Source organism: Euprymna scolopes, chromosome 32, assembly GCF_053919585.1.
Source record: "Euprymna scolopes isolate OS-2025 chromosome 32, ASM5391958v1, whole genome shotgun sequence".
Lineage (NCBI taxonomy): Eukaryota > Metazoa > Mollusca > Cephalopoda > Sepiida > Sepiolidae > Euprymna > Euprymna scolopes.
In genome coordinates this window covers 21907501-21927500 of record NC_136513.1, presented here as the reverse complement: position 1 = coordinate 21927500, position 20000 = coordinate 21907501, and positions in this window count along the sequence as shown.

The following is a 20000-nucleotide window of genomic DNA, read 5'->3' as shown; positions in this document are numbered from 1 at the left end:
ATTTTTTCGATTATCTATTTTCAATATTTATCGGGGGCATTCTGCTCCCAAACCTGCCTAAGAACACTCTCAGGCACACAAAGAAAATTTGCGTAAAAAAAAATCAATCAGCCAAACTCTTTCGGAATCAATATGGAACAAACTTATACGCATAGAAAAATGTCTTTATATATAAGTTGAGATAGATATAATTTACTGGTTAAATATTCAAAATATTAGGCAAAATAAGTGAAACGAACGGACCCCTGTGCTTCCTAAAAGAGGCTTATCATAATTTTTTTTTTTTTTTAGTTTATTTCTAAATTTTGTTTGTGTTTGAAAGATAACAGGCCAAAATTAATGTCTAAAAGGAAATAAAATGTATATTTACGTGTTAAAATTACGGTGAAAAATGTAAAAACACATTTTCATCGAATTTCAAGTTCGAATATGTCTAATTTGAAAATATATGTAAAAAATTATTCTCAGTTTTTCGACACTATTTCAGCGATAAGTTGTAAATTAAAGTTCTAAGATACCGAATTTAACAAAATGTGCGTGCGTTTATATAAAAAAAAAAATGCATGATAAACCAAAAGAGTTATTTACGGTATACAAATAAAACGTTCCGGTGAAGATATAAGCACCAATGACGCTGATTTTCACTATCGTACGGAACACAATAAGCGTTATAATTTTGTCTAATTATTTATGTTGTAATAAAACAGGAAAGGCTTATTCAATAAGAATATTTATGGATGTACACAAGAATCTCTTTATTTTTTTCTGAAGATTGTTCTAGAGATAGGACGAGTAGGGTGTGAGGGCTAAAACTGTCTGCGTTTTTTTTTTTCCAACGTTGTGAATCTGTAGGTTAACAAATGAATCGTTTCCTTAAGTTTCTCCATTTTTTTAAATTATTTTTATGTTGTCCTGACATTCAGTATTAAAAACAAATTCCAAGATTATAGAAAAAAATCTTACACTAATGTTTACATGTCCATGCATTGAAATATTACATGTAAAATCTACTCTAAAAATGATACATTATAAATGACATGAAATATATTTTGCAATTATTCATTGTCGTTTTTTTTGTGAAAATATTGAATAAACAATGTCTCAGTCGGTTATGATATCGTTAGTTCGAGAAAAACGATATTATTAACGTAGACTTTAGAGTCTTTTTCGTGATGTTCCTGAAAAAAAAAATTAAATATTTGATGTGGACCCAAAGTTGAGACGCGGAAGGAAAATACGGAACACGGATAATGTGTAAGAAAGATATATTAATCAGCAAGGGTTACAAGGATAGGGCAAAGGGATGTTTCTAACAGATGATTCCCGATATGGGACGTCGTACGCACTGAGCACTACTAGTGTTCCTGCTGATTCTACGGTATTATGATACTGCCCTCTTGAAAATGTTATCTTAAATCGAAATACTGGAAGAGTCCATGATGCAGGTAGGTTTCGGTCTCACAACAATATGTTTTTTTTTTTAATTGTCACAGTCTACCTTGCATTATTTTCATAAAGAGCCAGACACTCTGTATCAGATGACACCACAAGTTGTTCTCAGAGAGAAATATTTAATGATAACCTCTGTGCTTACTCTTAGTGAGTAAAAATTCATAATATAACGCACCTTATCTCCTATTTTCCCCGTGACAACACGATAAGTGGAACAATTAAGATTTCGGTGTTGCCACAAACACAACACTATGCACAGATGACCAAACAAACTGGACAACACTGAGGTTACAAAATGATGTGAACAAGATCCACCGTAATTCGAACCCGGAATCCGTCCAGTACAAGGAAAAAGGGAGAAGGGAAGAAAGATATGTAACTCATGGTACTGTCGCAATTAAAAGTCTATATAAAGACAGTTTTTTGTCGGAATGTAATCGTGATTTTGTGATGCCGACGGCGACGACGACGACGATGACGAGTTGAGAAATTCAAGAGAAGAATGCTTTTCGCAATCGGAGATATTTCTTGTACGCGTTAGCACGAAAAATTGATTTTTTTTTTGTTTTTGCCGAGTTAAAATATTAATTTCAACACTTCAACATAGACATAAGCGTCACGATCAGCAGATTCTCCCTCGATGGCTAACGTCATCCTATGAATGTTAGCTAATCTAATTTGTGATTAAAAAAAACATCAAAGACCTGAATCGTGTAACAACGTCTCTTATTGTAGATACAACAATCCAGACCAATCACGGGAAAGCAGAAACCGCCAACATAAATCTCTCACAATGGACCATAGAAAAGAATCGACTGGAAATGGTGTGCCATTATAGAAGACGCTAAAACGAAAGAGGATATCGGAAACGAATGAAAGAATCATGGGATATGTGTCTTAAACAAAAAGAATCGTTAACTAGCGAAAATTATACTCAGAGTTTGAATTCCAAAGCTAGAAATACAACGAAAGGTAAATGGTGAACGAGAATAAACACCTCTCTGTGCAACCCGAACATAGACAATGAACACTTGGAGGACCGCCAAAAAATAAACACTAAAAACATAGAGATTAATAATAACGAAACAGAAATCGCAAGGGCGAAACACCTGAAATAGATAACATCATAAAATTTATGAACGAATAAAAAAATTCCCATTCCTAAAGAAACCAAAAAATGGAAGAAATTAAAAGTAAAACAACAAGGTAAGCGAAATCCTTCCGTTCACCCCAAATATAAGCAATGGAAGAGGCAAGGCAGTAAGCATAAAATTTATGATAGAAGCAAAATCTTTAAAAAATAGATCAACAAAACCTGGTTGAGACGTCAGACTGGAAACCGAAATAAAACAAAACTCAGTAAAATAGCAAAAACCCGGCAAAGAGGATGAAAGATAATAGAAAAGGATGGAAAAACAAAAATATGACCTTTTAATGAGAGACTAAATAAGAAACATGAAGAATTAAAACAAAAGATAACATTAACGAAGGAATATTGGGATGATACAAATAGAAAACAGAAAAGTGCAAAATAAAACAGAATCTTTTAAAAACAACGAAAGCCAATTCTATCTAAATGTAACCGGACGAAGAATAAAACATATAAACTGGACCAGACAGTGATCAAAATCAACAAAAGCAAAATATGAGAAAAGCGACAAAATCACGACAGAAATGCCGAATGGCTGAAAGACATGAAAGTAGAGTTGCAGCAAATCGAAGGGGGAACAAAAACGAAACTAGTAAGTAATCATAAAGATTACTGTAAGAAAAATGGCAAAATCTCGTTCAAACGTTCACGATACCACATGAAAGGCAAATTACCAACTTGAAATGTGTATCCGCAGAACAAACCAAGCTGAATGACCTAAAGTAAAACCGCACTAATACAAAAGAATATTGAAAAGGAAACCGTCCCCAGTAACTACATATCCATAATTTACTTATTACCCATGTGGGAAATAATAACAACTGAGAGGACAAATTTAATACTCTCTTAATAATCGTAGACTACTTTCCGATGAACAAGATGATAAAAACGGAAAAACGTGCACATAGCCTACTATACATAGACTTGAAGATCCTGTAGGAGGTGAAAAGTATATAAAAAAAAAAGAACATCGCCATGGCAAGAACGCGAACGACATGATTTCTTAAGCATGGATAATAGAATGAATGAGGATGTACAAAATAACAAACAAGATTATCAATTTTGATTGGATGCTTGAACTGGCAACTGAAAGACAAAACATAACATAATAATTAAAATACAAAGAAGTATCTTCCAAGGAGATTCACTATCGCAACTACTATTCATTATAGACATAGCGCCTCTTAAAAATATTCCAAAGAAATGTTAAGCCGAATGCATGTTGATTAATACGGATGAAACCCTTAATGGATATGAACGAGCTGAAACTTTTCTCGAAAGATAAAAAGGAAATATATATCCTAATAAAAACAACCAGGATCTTCAGTCAGGATATTAGAATGAAGATCGGGATAGAAAAGTGCGCGATGCTAGTTATAAGAAGGGAACACTGGAGGCAACGGAAGGCAAAGAACTCCCCAATCAAGCGGAGATGGAAGCAGTAGGCGAACATGACATCTATAAATATTTGGAAGTCGTGGAAGCAGACACCATCAAATCAATAGAAATTTAGAAACGGAATACTTTAGAAGAACTATGAACTTCTAGAAACAAAAATATATAGTAGGAACCTAATAAAATGTATAAATCACTAGAAAGAAACTCTATACCGTTCATACACTGAACCACAGAAGAACTGAAACATTTAGACCAGTAAACCAGGGAACTTATGACCATGCACAATACACTACACTCAAATGATGATGCTGACCGACTTTATGTGAAAAGGAAAAGAGAGAAGAAGAGGACTGGTTTGTATAGAAGATTGTGAATGGCATAAACATGAATTCGAAAAATACACAACGCAAAATACAGAAAACTAATAGCCTCAGCAAGAGACTGCATTTTTTTTTAAATCAAAGAACTGAGAGGAAAAGGGATGATATAAAAAAAAAGGTAAATAGGACGATCTGTACGGATAACAAAATATGACTCACGAAAATGTTTGAACCTGGCTACGAAAAGGACATCTAACTAGCGAAACTGAATTGTGAGTTAACTCCTTCATCTCTAAAAAATATGTAGTGTCCGCATCAACTGGCACCACATCAAATAGCCCAAGATGGTGGAGAAGGATGGAAAGACCGAGAGAAGGGAGCGCTAACCAAACCTCCTTTGAATGAGTACGAAAAAGACTGTAAGCAAAGGGAGCTTATTGTTGCTCAAATTCTAGAGATGACCATTGGTCAGTGCCAGCGAGAAGTCAATGAAAAGCGGCTGTTGCGAGAATGCATATTAATTTTCAAAGAGGTGGACAGCATTGAAAATCTTGGTAGACTTGTCAGTCAGATTCCAGAGAACATCACCGACTGTTGCCAGAGAGTGATACCTGATGCTGACCTGTAAGAGAACTACTAGTGAGTTATATAGGAAGAGAAACAGGTACACGAATGATTCAAGTCAAGACTAACGAAAACACCTCAGACATGGCTACAAAAAAAGAAATCTAAACAGAGAAACTGAATCCCTCATAACAGCCGTATAAGATAGCGCTACCAGAATAAACCACATCAAAGCAAGAATTGACAAGACAGAAGAAAACAATAAATGCAGACTCTGTGGACAAGGAGGCGAAGCAATAAACCACATAATAAGCGAATGTCGCAAATTAGCATCAAAGTAATATAAGAATAGACACGATCAATTGGGGAAGGCGATAAACTGTAAAATATGCAGACACTTGTATCTTGAAGACGCTGGCAAATGGTACAAGCATAAATCGTCAGCAGTGCTTGAAGACGAAAGTCACCAAATCCTATGGGACATGGATATACAAACAGACAAACCCATCCAAACAAGACGGCCAGGTGTCATAATAATTAACATCAAGGAAAAGTTTTGCCAGATTATAGATATTGCCCTTCCAGCAGACCACAGAGTGAAGATCAAAGAGACAGAAAACTGGAACAAATACACACGACTGACCAGAAGGTTCAAAAGGATATATAAGATGAAGAAGGTAAAGATAATACGAATAGTAGTAGGAGCTCTAGGAACAATACCAAAAACCTTTGAAAAAAGAATAGGCGAGATTGGAATCGGAGGTATGGCTGAAAAAATACAATGGATAGCAATAAGAAAACGGCTAAAATATTAAGAAAACTTCTTGAGTGCGAAGAGTAATACACATGATCCGCGGGTGTTGATTGGCCATACAGAAACAACTATAAATGTAAAACACAAAGAAGGGCCACTTGAGAGCATGAAAACTGAAACTGTATAATTGCATGATTGTAAATTAACACCCTGTACCTTCGCCCCCCCTTTTTGTCACCATAAACTGATACACCACTAAATAAGAAGGGTCATAAAAGATGGAAGTGAAAACTAATGGTCGCCACGAATGAAAAATCAACAGTAGAGAATCAATAGTAGACGGCCATTGCGATAATGAAAACTTATTTGTAAATGTTGTCGAAAGAGGTGGAGAGTACTGAAAATCTGGGGAGACGATGTCACTCAGCATTCAGGGAACAGCACAGGCTGTTTTCAAAGCGAATTCTTAGATGATGCCCTGTGTGTAAGCTCTTAGTGAGTTGTAGTAACTGGAAGAATAAAAGAAGAAAAAGAATGGCATTAAGCTCCTCAAGCAACAACTTAATAAGGAGAACCAAGAGAAATAAATCGTGAATGACTGAAAAATGAATAAAAATAAAAATAATGAAAAAGAAGAAAAGAAGAAATAATTTAACGTCATAAAAGAAAACCTAAGAAAAAGAGTATAATAGAGTACGTCTAGCAACTAATTTATATAAGAAATAAACTACGAAGAACAATTTTTCAAGAAAGTAAAAGAGAATAATAGTAAACACGGAGCCTCTAACAAAAGAATTAAATAGAAAAAAAAGCAAGAAACGCCAAGTGAGCGCAACGGTTAAATAAAATATACCACGTGACTAAAATAATGGCGATCGAAAGAAAATTCAGATACACCACGACGATTGGGAATTGACCGATTGAAAAAGCAAAACTCAGTAAAAATAAAAACACCGTCCATTGATAGTGAACGTTCAATTTGCCAAGACGAAGCAAAAAAGGAGAAGTCTTTGTCGATATATTGATTTGTGTTCTATCATTGGGAATTATAGACTCGGAATTGGCGGGAGATGTGGATTTTTATAACCCAAATATTGACAGAAGGCGGAAACGAGCTCCACGATTACACTATGCGCCGTGCGCATGCTCACGAACAGAGTGTGTTGAGCGAGTCGAGTGATGAGGAGAAGAGGCTCTATTTAATGGCGCCCAAATTTCGTGATTTATTCACAACAGGATGTTCCGCCAGGGAAAAAAAAAATATGTATACAACGGTCGTCTAAAATAATATAAATCTGTTATTGTATATACACCCACATGCGCACGCATGTACCAAACTTGAATGCCCACTAGACACTATCCCCGAGTGTCTAAAGTCTCTCTCTGCAGGGGTTATTGAGGACAATATTACATACGGATGCTTTTCCCTACAAGCGCTGATTAAATATTCAAAATTACATAGTATTCGTGGCCCAAAATAATATCTCCTCGATATAGCTAATCCACACTGGCTTTTACGAGGAATAGTGTACCTTCTCTAAGTGATGTTTGTTATGTAACAGCACGAAGCTGAATACTCCACCAGACTAGACGAATTCTTGTCTTGAAATCTCGTAACACCAAGAGACCACAAGGAAGATAACATATTAAAATGGTCAATTGAGGAGAGCAAAATCGTGTTCTCTACTTTACTAACTTATCGATTAGAAAATAAAGGAAAACTTTAATGGAATATTCGAATATCTGTGTATGTCATATAGATATCAACTGAGAAAACCGGGTTCATTTGAACCTTGAATCATAAAAATTGGTCAGTCAGCTCATAATATGTATAGCAATAACAAACTAATTTTTCAAATGCCTATGACAATGTTAAATGTCTGTACAAAAATATCTGGAAACTTATTTAAGACCCCTAAGTATACCTAAGCTTGACCTTATTCTCACTCTACAAAATTATCTTCACACACTGCCTTCTTCTAAAGTGAGTCGATATTAACACTTGCCAACCAGGAAATAGGTGACCATTTTTACGCTTAAATTATATAAGAAATTTTAGACAATTTTAAGTATTTGAGACCAAAGATGACCAACGAAATCCCTTATCCTCACACTTGTGCCTAATTTGTTCATTATGTATTCTTCTATTTTGTGCGAATAAATATTTTAATGTTTGGTGCATCTAAATCAGAAAGCCGATATCTTCAGAGATCCTGATCTGTTAGCACCAGTGTGGGCTTTAAGAGGAGTAATTATTGCTTGCAATGGTAGGAATGCGTGACAAGTTCAACACATTATAGTTTTGTCAAAAAGAAAGTACGAGATTTGACAATTAACACATTAGTACCCACCGATTTTATGAGTAATTTTAATTTGATGTCTGCCATGTTTGATTGTTTCTTGTTTTTTGGGTTTTTTTTTTCTGTATTCTAATGATTATCTTAATATTTGCAAACACAAATTTTCTTTGCATTTTTTATTCTTTTTTTTTATTATTCCACAGCGCAGGCGTTGTTGGATGTCAAGATTCAGTGGATGCAATTTTGTGAATATTTATACGGTTTCTGTATTTAGATAGCCGGCGTTTGTGTCAAAGCTTTTCACTAGAAAACATTCTTAAATTAATTTTCAGCCGCGTTAAATTGATTTGTTTTGCTTTTGTTATTAGAACATTTAGAAAATAAGATTGAAGGGGGGGGCGATAAAAAGAAAATGTAGGCTGCAAATGAGATAATGGATAGTTGAAAATAAAACAAGGAATTTCCGAACGACAGGTCACTATCAGTGATTTCTGACCGACGACAACCAGTGGTGTTCCCTGAAGTCTGAGTGACAACAAATCTCTACATAATTCCAGCACCCACCGGCTATAAAAAGAAAACTTTTTTTGCTTCATCGAAAGCCACTCGAGGATAAGGGTTAATGAATGTAAGGTGGTAGTGTAGTAATCATTAATGGTGTAAAACTGTTATTATTATTAATTTTTCCCCCAAACAAGGCACCTTGCCACTTTGGTGTAGGGGGTTACTATCAGGGACATAAGCTACTGGGGTACTATGTGGGGAGTTGGGCAGTAAGATGTCGGTTCACGTTACACTTGAACTTCTGCATGTCAGTACAGTTGGGGAAGCAGGGAGCCGGAATGGAATTTCGTCGTCGTCGTCGTCGTTATTGTCGTCGTCGTTATTGTCGTCATTATTGTCGTCGCCGTCGTTATTGTTGTCGTCGTCGTTATTGTCGTCATTATTGTCGTCGCCGTCGTTATTGTTGTCGTCGCCGTCGTTATTGTTGTCGTCGTCGTCGTCGTTATTGACGTCGTCGTCGTCGTTATTGCCGTCGTCGTCGTCGTCGTCGTTATTGTCGTCGTCGTCGTCATTCTTGTTGTCGTTGTCGTCGTCGTCGTTATTGCCGTCGTCGTCGTCATTGTTGTCGTCGTCGTCGTTATTGTCGTCGTCGTTATTGTCTTCGTCGTCACTTGTGCTCGCCAGAAGTTTTCACACAGGCCAACGTCAAAGAATTTTCGTCGAGAACAACCTGTGGTGTTGCGATTGAGTAGAATTTGATTATTTATGGGGACGACTCGACAGGAAGTTGGATTTAAAGGCTAATGTGTTGTATTCAAGCAGGCCAGTCAAACAGTGTTCTACAGGCGGGCAGTTTTTGGAAAGAAGCTTTGTTTATGGAATCTGCGTTTAGATTTAGGCACAGATAGAGAGTGTGGGAAATCGTATATAGTAGTTGTAGCTAGTCGAGTGTTTTTTGTAAAAGTTTGGAGTTTAGTCGAGCACTTGCTATAAAAATAACAATAGAGCAGACACATGCTTGCGATGTCTCTTCTGTGGAAAAGATGTTGCAGTGAAGGGAAAAGGACACCACGTACTAGGTTTTGAAACCGGTTTTAAGTCCTAGCAACGCTGGATACGGCGAGCAGCTCCTGTCCAGATGTGACAACAGTAACCCATTTTAGAGCGTCCATGGCTGTTATACAGACAGAGGATCGCATCGGCAGTGAAATACCTGCTGAAACAGTAGAGTGATTCCAACCATTTTCCCAGCGATCTTGGGAACAGATTTGATGTATGTGTTCCATTTCAGATCAGGAGTGAAGTTCAACCACAGAAGCCCTAAGATAAGAACTATTTAGTTGGGACTAGATAGGGATCAGAGCGATTATGATGAAAGGAGAGAAACTTGATTTTTGATGCATTAAAATTAATCAGTCACCTTTTTCCCTATTTCATGCCATGTTGTGTCCTTAACATGTTACCAATATTTTTCTCGCTGACAATAATGATTGCCTATATCCACTCACTAATTCCCACACAGGTTATCTCACTGGTATCATTAGAGGACAATTATTATATATATTATTCCCTGAGACTGAGTGACAAAAAGTTTCCTCAGATTGTCAGTACTCTCTACCTCTTTTGATAACAATTGCAAATAAACTGCCGCTCACCATTTATGTATCGCTGGCAACAACCACTGGTTTCCCCTGAGATTTGGCTGGCAAAATTCTTCTTCTTCTTCTTTCTTCTTCTTCTTCTTCTTCTTCTTCTTCTTCTTCTTATTATTATTATTATTATTATTATTATATATTATTATATTATATATATATTATAGGATATAGCAGAAGTGGCTAATGAAAGATCATGGCAATGGCTTTGACCTTAGTATCTGGCTAAGAATACTGAAGCATTTGTTTGTGCGGCACAAGAGCAGGCATTAGGGACACGATTGTTCAAAAAAGTGGTTCTAGGAGAGGAAGGTGCTGCAGAATGCCGAATTTGTGGTAAGACTTCAGAGTCAATTGCGCACCTTGGAACAGAGTGTAGTAGACTGGCCCAGAGAGAGTACCGTAAAAGACACGATCGCATGGGACTCCGGATATATTGGGAGATGTGGAAGAGGGTTGGGGTGGGAAAATGGTTTGAGGAGGTGCCTGATGAAGTAAGAACAAATGAGGATGAAAAGGTAGAGGTATGGTGGGACAAAAGTGTCATAACGATCAAGCAATTGGAACATAATCGTCCGGGTTTGGTCGTCATTGACAAGGTCTAAAAAAAAAAATGGCAGATTGTAGACTTTTCAGGAATGTGAGAGAGAAGGAGAATGAGAAGTGGAGCAATTATGCTCCATTGGGCTTGAAGACAGGGCGTATACACGGGGTTAAAACACAAATCATCCCGGTCGTAGTTGGTACACTAGGAATAGTATCAAGTCGTCTGGAAGGACAATTGAACAAACTACAAATCCCCGATGTTTTAGGCGGCCTTCAGACCTCTAAAATTATAGGTACCACCAACATCCTGAGGAAAACCTTTGATCTTTGAAGCTCCTGGTTTGGAGCCGGGATTAAGGGAAGTCCTCTGGAAATGAACCCCATCCCTTTCCAGAGAGACGCTGATAAACGAAATTATTATTATTATTATTATTATTATTATTGTTGTTGTTGTTGTTGTTGTTGTTGTTGTTGTTGCTGCTGCTGCTGCTGTCGTCGTCACTTTTATTCGCCAGGAGTTTTCACACAGGCCACCGTCAAAGATTGTTCGTATAGAACAACCTATGCTTTTACTCCACGTGGCTTCACTGGCCCTAAACGCTGTGTGCCATGTAGGTTTCGTTCATTTTCTTAGTTCTTATGACCGTATCGTCATTATCTCACCAACGACCGTATGCAAACGGATCCACAAGTGTAAAAATAAAATAAAACAAACACAGAAAAAATACCGATGTTTCGCATATACGTCGATTGGACTCTATATACTAATTCACATGCACGCTCTGTCGAGGCCGGGTGCGTTTATTGCCGTCAGTTCATCTCCCTCGGAGGAACTCCAAGCGACCAACTTCTCTCAGCTGCATCCAAAATCCAACTGTCAACGTCGTAGTTCAATCTCAACTAACAGACGCGTGTAGTTCTTATTGTTCGATCCTTTTACTACCGCCATTCGTCGCAACCTAATTTAAACGCTACCCTTTATTTCTCTTTGTCTGCGTTAAGAATAAATTACTATCCATTGTCTATTGATAAGTTCTTTTATTACTCGATAAACCTACTTCTTTTTCCTTTTGTCATTTACCTTTTGTTATTTTCCTACCTTTCCAGCACTCAACGACCTCAGTCGCACATAGTGTCACAGTGTCTGCGTGAGTCTAAGTGACAAGAAATATCCCCAGATTTCTAGTACACTCCGTCCCCTTAGATAATCTTTCCAAAGGATTTTGCGTTATAGCAAAATCCAGTTACCATTGATTTTTCGCTGGCAATGACTATTGGTCTTCACTGGAATTTGGGTAGCAATAAGCCTTCTAAAAGTCTAATTACTGTTTTCTTTCCTCTGTATTTCCATCCTCCTTGACCCTCAACGACTATTTCGTGTTGTGGCAGTTAATGCCGACGCCATTTTTTTTTTACGGGGTTAACTTACATTTATACGATTTCAGTCTTCTTGATTCAATGTGGAGTTTCTTTATTATTTTATTTTACCGTTTTACTTCTATTGCAGGTTCTGGTTAGCGTTTGAAGCTCATGTGTATTAGACTTTGCAGTCAATGGTTTTCCTTGATATTTCATCCGTTTTCTTTATTGTTATCCGTTGTGTCTTCGCAGTCATTCCTCTAATTGCAATCTCTCCTATTCTTTTCAGTTATTTATCGGAATTCTTCCTAGTGCTCACATGATTATTGCCTTTCCTCATCTTCCATATCGCTGCCAGCTCTCTGACTAGATCCGTGTATTTGCCATGCTTCACCTTCTCCTTGATATTCACCATGTGGTCAGTTGGAACGACAAAATCTAAAATATGTCAGGACTTTTCTTTCTTATTAACATTATGACATATGATTTTTATTTTATTTTATTTTTTTGCTTGGATCTATCTCTTTGTACGTCTGTCCTATATGAGTTTTAGTTTTAGTTTTGACAAGTGACGACTTAGTAGTAAAAATAAGAAAAAAAAAAGAAACAAAGTTATTTGTGAAATCAGGTGATGCGGTTCCCATGGCGTCTTGAATTCTAAATAAAATCTCATACTTTTACTCATAATTATTCATTGTAAAAATTATAATTTAGTCATGACTTGCATTCCTTAACAATAGAAACTTACTTCCTATATAAGACACAGTTTTCTTAATTCATAAAACTGTAGAATCAAGATCAGTTTCTTCATCCATAAAAAAACACAAATCACGAACACATCTCACTCTTATATTAATATTTTCTTTTGGGGTTGTGTCGATATTTTGTATATAGCACAATTTTCATATTATTTGGTATCTTCGGACTACTGTTCTCATCTTCAATCTCATTTTCACAACGTTTCGCTCGATGTAACCTCCCATCTTTTTCAGGTGTATTTAGTCAGACTTAGGTATGTGTCTGTTGAACGTGGGAATTAGACGGAATTTCGAACGGAACTCTTTATTTACTTTACGGGGGTAGCATGCTCTCGTTCCGTCAGTCATATCTGGATAGTGGTTCTAAGTAATTCGCAATTGTTTTGTTTTTCCCACCCGAGTTCGACAATATACACTTAAAGAAGGTCGGAGTTTACATCGACCAAAACGTTGTGAAAATAACACTGAAGATGGGAATAGTAGTCCGATGAATCCAAATAATACGAATAACTAATTCTCATCTCAAAAATTTTAAAAACGTAACAGCACATTTTTGTTTGTTTGTGTTTCATTACAGCGCACAGGCGTTGTGTTTTCATGTTTTCCACTAGTTGGGTTTACATAAACATTCGTACGGTTTCTGCATTTAGATAGGCGGGTTTTACGCAAAATCTTTCGCAGTAGAAAGTTGCTTTTTTTTATACTTATAAATAAATACATGTGTACGCGCAGTCATGTCTCTTATCTTTTTTTTTTCTTTAAGTCTGTTTTGTTTTGTTTTTTTTATTTTAGATCGGTTTCTTCCTCGTTTGGATTAGCCAAACATTTATGCTACCTTATTTTAAACAAATAGATGGAAAGAAAACATACAAAATAGCATAAAAATATTCCCAAAGAAAAAAAATACCCCATGCCATGATTTTCCTTATTTTCGGAGTTGATATAAACATGTCACATCAATTTGCCTGTGACAGCTTATCTCTTTTCGATGATACAATCGGTATACGCGGCTCAAATGAAAAACAGGCAATGCCAGTAATGGCGATTCCAAGCCTAACCTCCTCCACCCATTATTGTGCAACAAAGCGCGGATGTAAATGCATGCGAAGTGACGTCACCGGGGTAAAAGGGACTATGAAAAAAAAAAGAGAAAGAGAACGATCACGGAGATTCGAGATAACGTTCGAGATCTCTTGAGAGACGTGGAGAATATTTTAGATCACGTGGGTGACGCCAAGGCTGTACCAATGATGAAATAAATGCTGTTGCTACAAAGAACAAGCGAGTTGGAGTTATTTCCTATTCTTTGCTTTTGGTTTCCTTTGCGACTGAAACTGCCCGCAACGTGTGTTGGTTGGCGAACAATGTTACAATTGGAGTTGTTCTCTTCATTGCATTGGTCAATTTTTTACTCGTTAATATGTAGTGTACCTATTTACTATGCCTCCCCACGGGACAGAGTTAGACACCAGGGTCGTTTTTTAACGTCGAGAAAAGGTACAAAAATAAAAATTGTCTCAGTCGTGAAGGATTTCTCCTCCACCGAAAGAGAACAAGAAATAGATGTGCAGCATCTGAAGACAGATGGTATTTATTTGCTCCCCCACCGAGCAAATTAGGCACAAGGCCGATTTTTAATGTGAGGAGTGAAGGGAGGGGGAAGGGAAAAAGGGGACCAGCTCCCGAGAGGTGGGAAATGGGAGCTGGTTAATGGTCAGGCATGTGGGGTTGCCCCCACATCTGGTCTTTGCTAGTCATAGCTAGTCATAGCCTGCATCATCTGAAGAACAGATGGTATTTATTTGCTCCCCCACCGAGCAAATTAGGCACAAGGCCGATTTTTAATGTGAGGAGTGAAGGGAGGGGGAAGGGAAAAAGGGGACCAGCTCCCGAGAGGTGGGAAATGGGAGCTGGTTAATGGTCAGGCATGTGGGGTTGCCCCCACATCTGGTCTTTGCTAGTCATAGCTAGTCATAGCCTGCAGCATCTGAAGACAGATACTACACTTTGATCTTGTCCCGAAGGCCAAGAAATGTCGTGGAGTGGATTACCTAGTGTGAATACATGTTGTGACGAAATGTGTGAGGAACTTAGTGTAGAACGGGCTGATGGAAAGCGAATACAATACCATAAGATTTGAACAATAAAGAAAAGTGGGGTTTGTATTACTGTACACATAGATTCGAAAAGGTTGTCAAAAAACAAATATATAACAAATAAATGTTATCAAAATCAAGATAAGTTACTTTTCTACCAAACTGGATATAATTTTCGTGTTTTTATTCAATTTAACATGTTTATTCAGCTCGAAAAGCATACAGTGTTTACCGATGTATTGGAAAATTCAAAATGGCGCCCGAATCTCTCTTTAACACGATAAGTTTGGGAAACAGTGTTATAAATAATAAACTAGACAAAATACTGTTAGAAATTAGCTCAATATATGTTACCGTGACATAAGTTGACATATATTCGGTGGTTTTTTAATAGTATTTTGTCTAGTTTATTATTTATAACACATTTTCCAAAACTTACCGTGTTAAAGAAAATCGGACGCCATTTTGAATTTTTCAATACATCGGTAAACAATGTACGTTTTTCAAGCTGAATAAACATGTTACATTGAATAAAAACACAAAAAAATATATCCAGTTTGGTAGAAAAGTAATTTATCTTGCCTTTGATAACATTTATTTGTTATATATTTGTTTTTTGACAACTTTTTTGAATCTATGTGTACAGTAATACAAACCCGAAAAGTGATTTCACGGACAAGCACAAAACAAAAACTACGCTACTGCAAGTCAAGCCGACATGAAGTTAGGCCCTCGACAATCAGTTCGTCAGATTAAGTGCCTTTTTTTTTAAATTAGTAAGTGTCCTTGTTCTCTTGGGTTGAAATATAATTTTATACGGTTCTAAAAGGCTCACCTTCCAAGACTTTATATTCTCGCGTTTTGAGAAGGAGTAAGTTTATTTCTAGTTGTTTGAAACGCCTCCACGGAGTAGTACCGGCAGTGTAGCTCGAGCATTTTTTGTGTGTGTGGGTGTGCTAGAGTGCACCTCCTTTTGTTCGCTGATTTTTAAATCCCCTCTTGCCGTCACAGCTTTCGGCAGTGAAATGGGAAAGGTAAACTTCAATACTACGCCACACCACACTAAAAACAGCGAGTTTTGCGAAGGATAATATCATTTTCAGTTTAAGACATTTTTCTATTCACAGAACATATATTCAGACAAGCTTTTTTATATATGTTATGTTTGACGTTCATCTTCGTCGCCAACTGTTATGTTTGCAGGTTGAACCAAATATCGTATAAGGCAATACAAATGAAGACTCAACAAAACAAAGGTAGATCAATAAGAAGTGTATTGGAAAAAGTATATTTACAGTTTATTTACATAATGGTTGTCAGGTAAGAGAGTCTTGGCTGGAGAACATATCTGCTCTCGGCTCAGCCTTCGGTGGCTTCTGGTTAACACACACTCAGACTAACCGGGTCTTGCTATTTATGTGTAATATTATCCACATATGTAAATGAGTGGGTGCCACCACAACAATATACATCCAATCTTTTCAATTTAAATATTTTAAAGCTAACTACCAATTGTGTTATTTGGAGTATTCGGACTAGTGTTCTTATAATTGTTGTTATTCCAGTACGTTTCGGCTGATGTAACCCCAGGCTCTTGCATCTTTCCGAGCTCAAGAATCTTTACAGGGTTGAATGTCCGGATTTACATTTTGAGGATGCTGGTAATGGACCTGTTGTATTAACTTGAATCGGTAGAGAGCATGAGTTGTACAGAGGCACATCTCCGATTTCGCTCGTTGGACGTTTTTTCACTTTCAGATATGACAGAAGGTTTTCAGAATAATACACTACTGGCCAACTAGCAGATGGTCTGCATCAAAGAAAAAGAAACCGGTTTTCATCAAACGGAAATGGAATCTTGCCGTCTTTTCTATGACGATAATTTTATCGTTCCAACCTGTATATAGAATTCATGGAACCATTGATCAACGACTAGTGGCGGTGTAGCAACCAGTTCTAAATCAGTATTCTCGAATTTTAAATTTCAATCTTCATTACAATCGATAACTAAGAATAATATAAGGTATGTCCCAAAAGTAAAGCCTCTTTTTTTTATTCAAAAAGTTGAAGGGTAACGCATTCTCATACTAGGGTCGTTACAAAAGTAAAGCCCCCTATTTTTTTACTCAAAAAGTAGAAGAGTTATAAACACGGGAGTGGTACAATTAAAACGAGCGACCGTTTGTGTTATAGAATTTATTTTTCTACATAGTCGCCACAATTCTCAATGCACTTTGTCAGGAATTCAATCACGCATCTCCGCTTGTAACGCATCTCCATGGCAGGTATTACATTATTTTAGCATTACACTGTCAATATCGTCAATAGAGTGATGAAATTTTCAGATCATGAGTGCGTAAGTTACATCATAATAATTTGCAATCATTTTTAATTTATCTAAGTAGAAAAAAAACAATAGGAAGTTATATATTTGGAGCGTCTCTCGAATATATAAAAAATGTTTAAACAATTGTAGCCAATCGTAGCAGAGAGGGCGAGAACATTGTAACTCGGGGACCCAAAAAAAAGGGGTTTAGTTCGAAATTCTGCATAAATTTCCGAGTTCGACGTAAAAATACTCGAGCTTGAAAATTTGAAACCGAAGAAGGCCGTAGGTTACATCAACTGAAACGTCACAAAAAAAAACAGAATAAGAATAATAATCCACAAAGTTCAAATTATTCACCCTAATCTCAAAAGTTCCGAACTTCATTTCTGGATTAGTCTAGGTCTGCGGAGAAAACATGAGTCGGATGGATATAAAACTAAATCAACTTCAATTTCTAGTAAATGAGAAAACAACAGAACTGATTTGGTGAACGAACAGAAAACAAAAAAAAACAATTTCAGTGCTTTATTCGGGAAGAGGATCCCGCGCAACATGGACGAATGTGAGGAAACATTGTAACATCAAATTCAACAAGCAATGAAAATTTCTTTTATGTTTTTCGAATTCTCGATCTTAAACTATTCAGTGGGGCAAAAAGTTACTAACCATTACTCCAACGCCTCCTAGGCTGCCTCTCACTCAAGCATAATGGCCTCTAGTCTTTCACGGTTAATGGAAGAGTGTAAGACAACGTTACAGCATCAAAGTTAGTAAACGATAACAATTCCTTTTATGTTTTTCGATTCTTCAATTATACAAAAGACTTAGAGGAAATTATGCTTAATGCCAAGAGAATGGATGAACAAGTACGTTTCCTCTTTCTAATGTTATACCTATTTCCCCAGCAATGAAATACGGACTCGACAATGGAAGACCAGATAAGAACGCAAAATTGGATTTATAAGACCATAAATATCCAACCTTGTTCGTCCTCCGAGTCTCGTGGCGGAGTGGATGGGGGCGCATTTTTCCGGCATTTACAAAACTAACACCGCAGTTAACATCACATGGACTCTTCATTCAACTTTCTTCAAGTAAACGTCATAACGAGGAAAAATAGAAAAAAATATAAAAGACTGACGAGGGAGTTTTACTCAGAAATATATAACTTTAAAATGAACATTTGTTTACTTTAATAACTTCGCGTTGTAATTTGCCTTCAAACGTATTCGATACATAATTTATTTTAATATACACACACACACACACACACACACACACACACATATATATATATATATATATATATATATATATATATATATATATATATGAAACAGACATTTTAGCTTATAAAAATAGAGGTTTCTCTCGTGTACCTCTTTCTGTAACCCCCTAATTTACTTTATAATGTGATAGAGTTCCTTTGTATCTTGAAGCTTTAGTATCTAAACACATACACACACATACACACACACACACGCACACACACACACACACATATATATATATATATATATATATATATATATATATATATATATATATATATATATATATATACTAGCATGGCTCCCCTGTGTTTCCTCGGTTGACATGAAGTTCCGTTTGAAACACGCCTGCTATACTAATAATTTTCATCATGGGTAACGTGAATACCCCCACAACAATTTCTAGAAATAAAAGAACGGATAAAAACATGTAAATGTAATTGACACCAAACAGAAGTATCTGATACCCTCTCCACCAGATATTTTGGCAGAAGGGATAACTGTCCTAAGAAAACTCACGATTTTGTGAACCTAAAAAACATAACGTTTATAAACATTAATGTGTTCGTTTATTTTTTATTTTGGTAAATGTGTAGTTTAGCGGCGTAAATTATTTGCGAGATAGAAAATTATAAAAAACTATTTATTTTTATATAAAACACATTGTTAGACCCAAAGACTGAAATAAAACCAGAAAAAAAATCCATTTTTAGTATTTTTTCATCATTTATATTTAATATTCGAGGCTGCTATATAGATTTTTAAAATTAGCCTTTCTGAGGTTTGGCAGATTGACCTTTTTAAGCTCTTTCATGAACTATGTGTTTAGCCGACGTATTTTTTTTTTGTAATAAAAGAGCGAAAAAAAAGCCAAATTTGGCCTTAAAAAGGCCAATCTGTCAAACCTAAAAAAGGGTCAAATTGTAAACATGTAAGGCGGGTACATTTAGTCTAATAAAAAAAAATATATATTTTTTTTATTTTATTTAATTTCAGCCTTCGTGTCTAATAATGTTTCATATAAAAATAAATAGTATTTTATAATTTTTTGTCTGTCAAATAATTTAGGCCGCTAAACTACACATTTACCTTTATTTTTTCCTGGCCACTTTTTTATTGGCTTTTCTTTTTTGAAATAAAGGAAAATTTCGATTTGCTTTTTAAGGGGGGGGGGGCTTTTCGCTTTGCTTTTTATTTGTGGTTTTATGTTTCTAATGTAATCCCCCCCCCGAAGAAATTTAATTTGTCATATTTTGGTGGATTTTATTATTATTATTAAATTGTTAGGTGAAAGTAGACAATAGTCTCAGAAAAAATAATTAAATTTATCGTTATTTTATGTTTCCAATGTAATTCCCGAAAAATTATCGATTTCTGTACAGCCGTTTAAGGAGTAAAATAAAAACAAAAACAAATGAAAACTTTTCAGTTTTTTCGTAAGTGTTTGTTTTAATATTAAAACAAACAATAAAAACCATATATTTTCCGATCTACACGGAATTATTTTTCCAGCTAGAAACTTAATGAAATTACAAAATAATTTTATT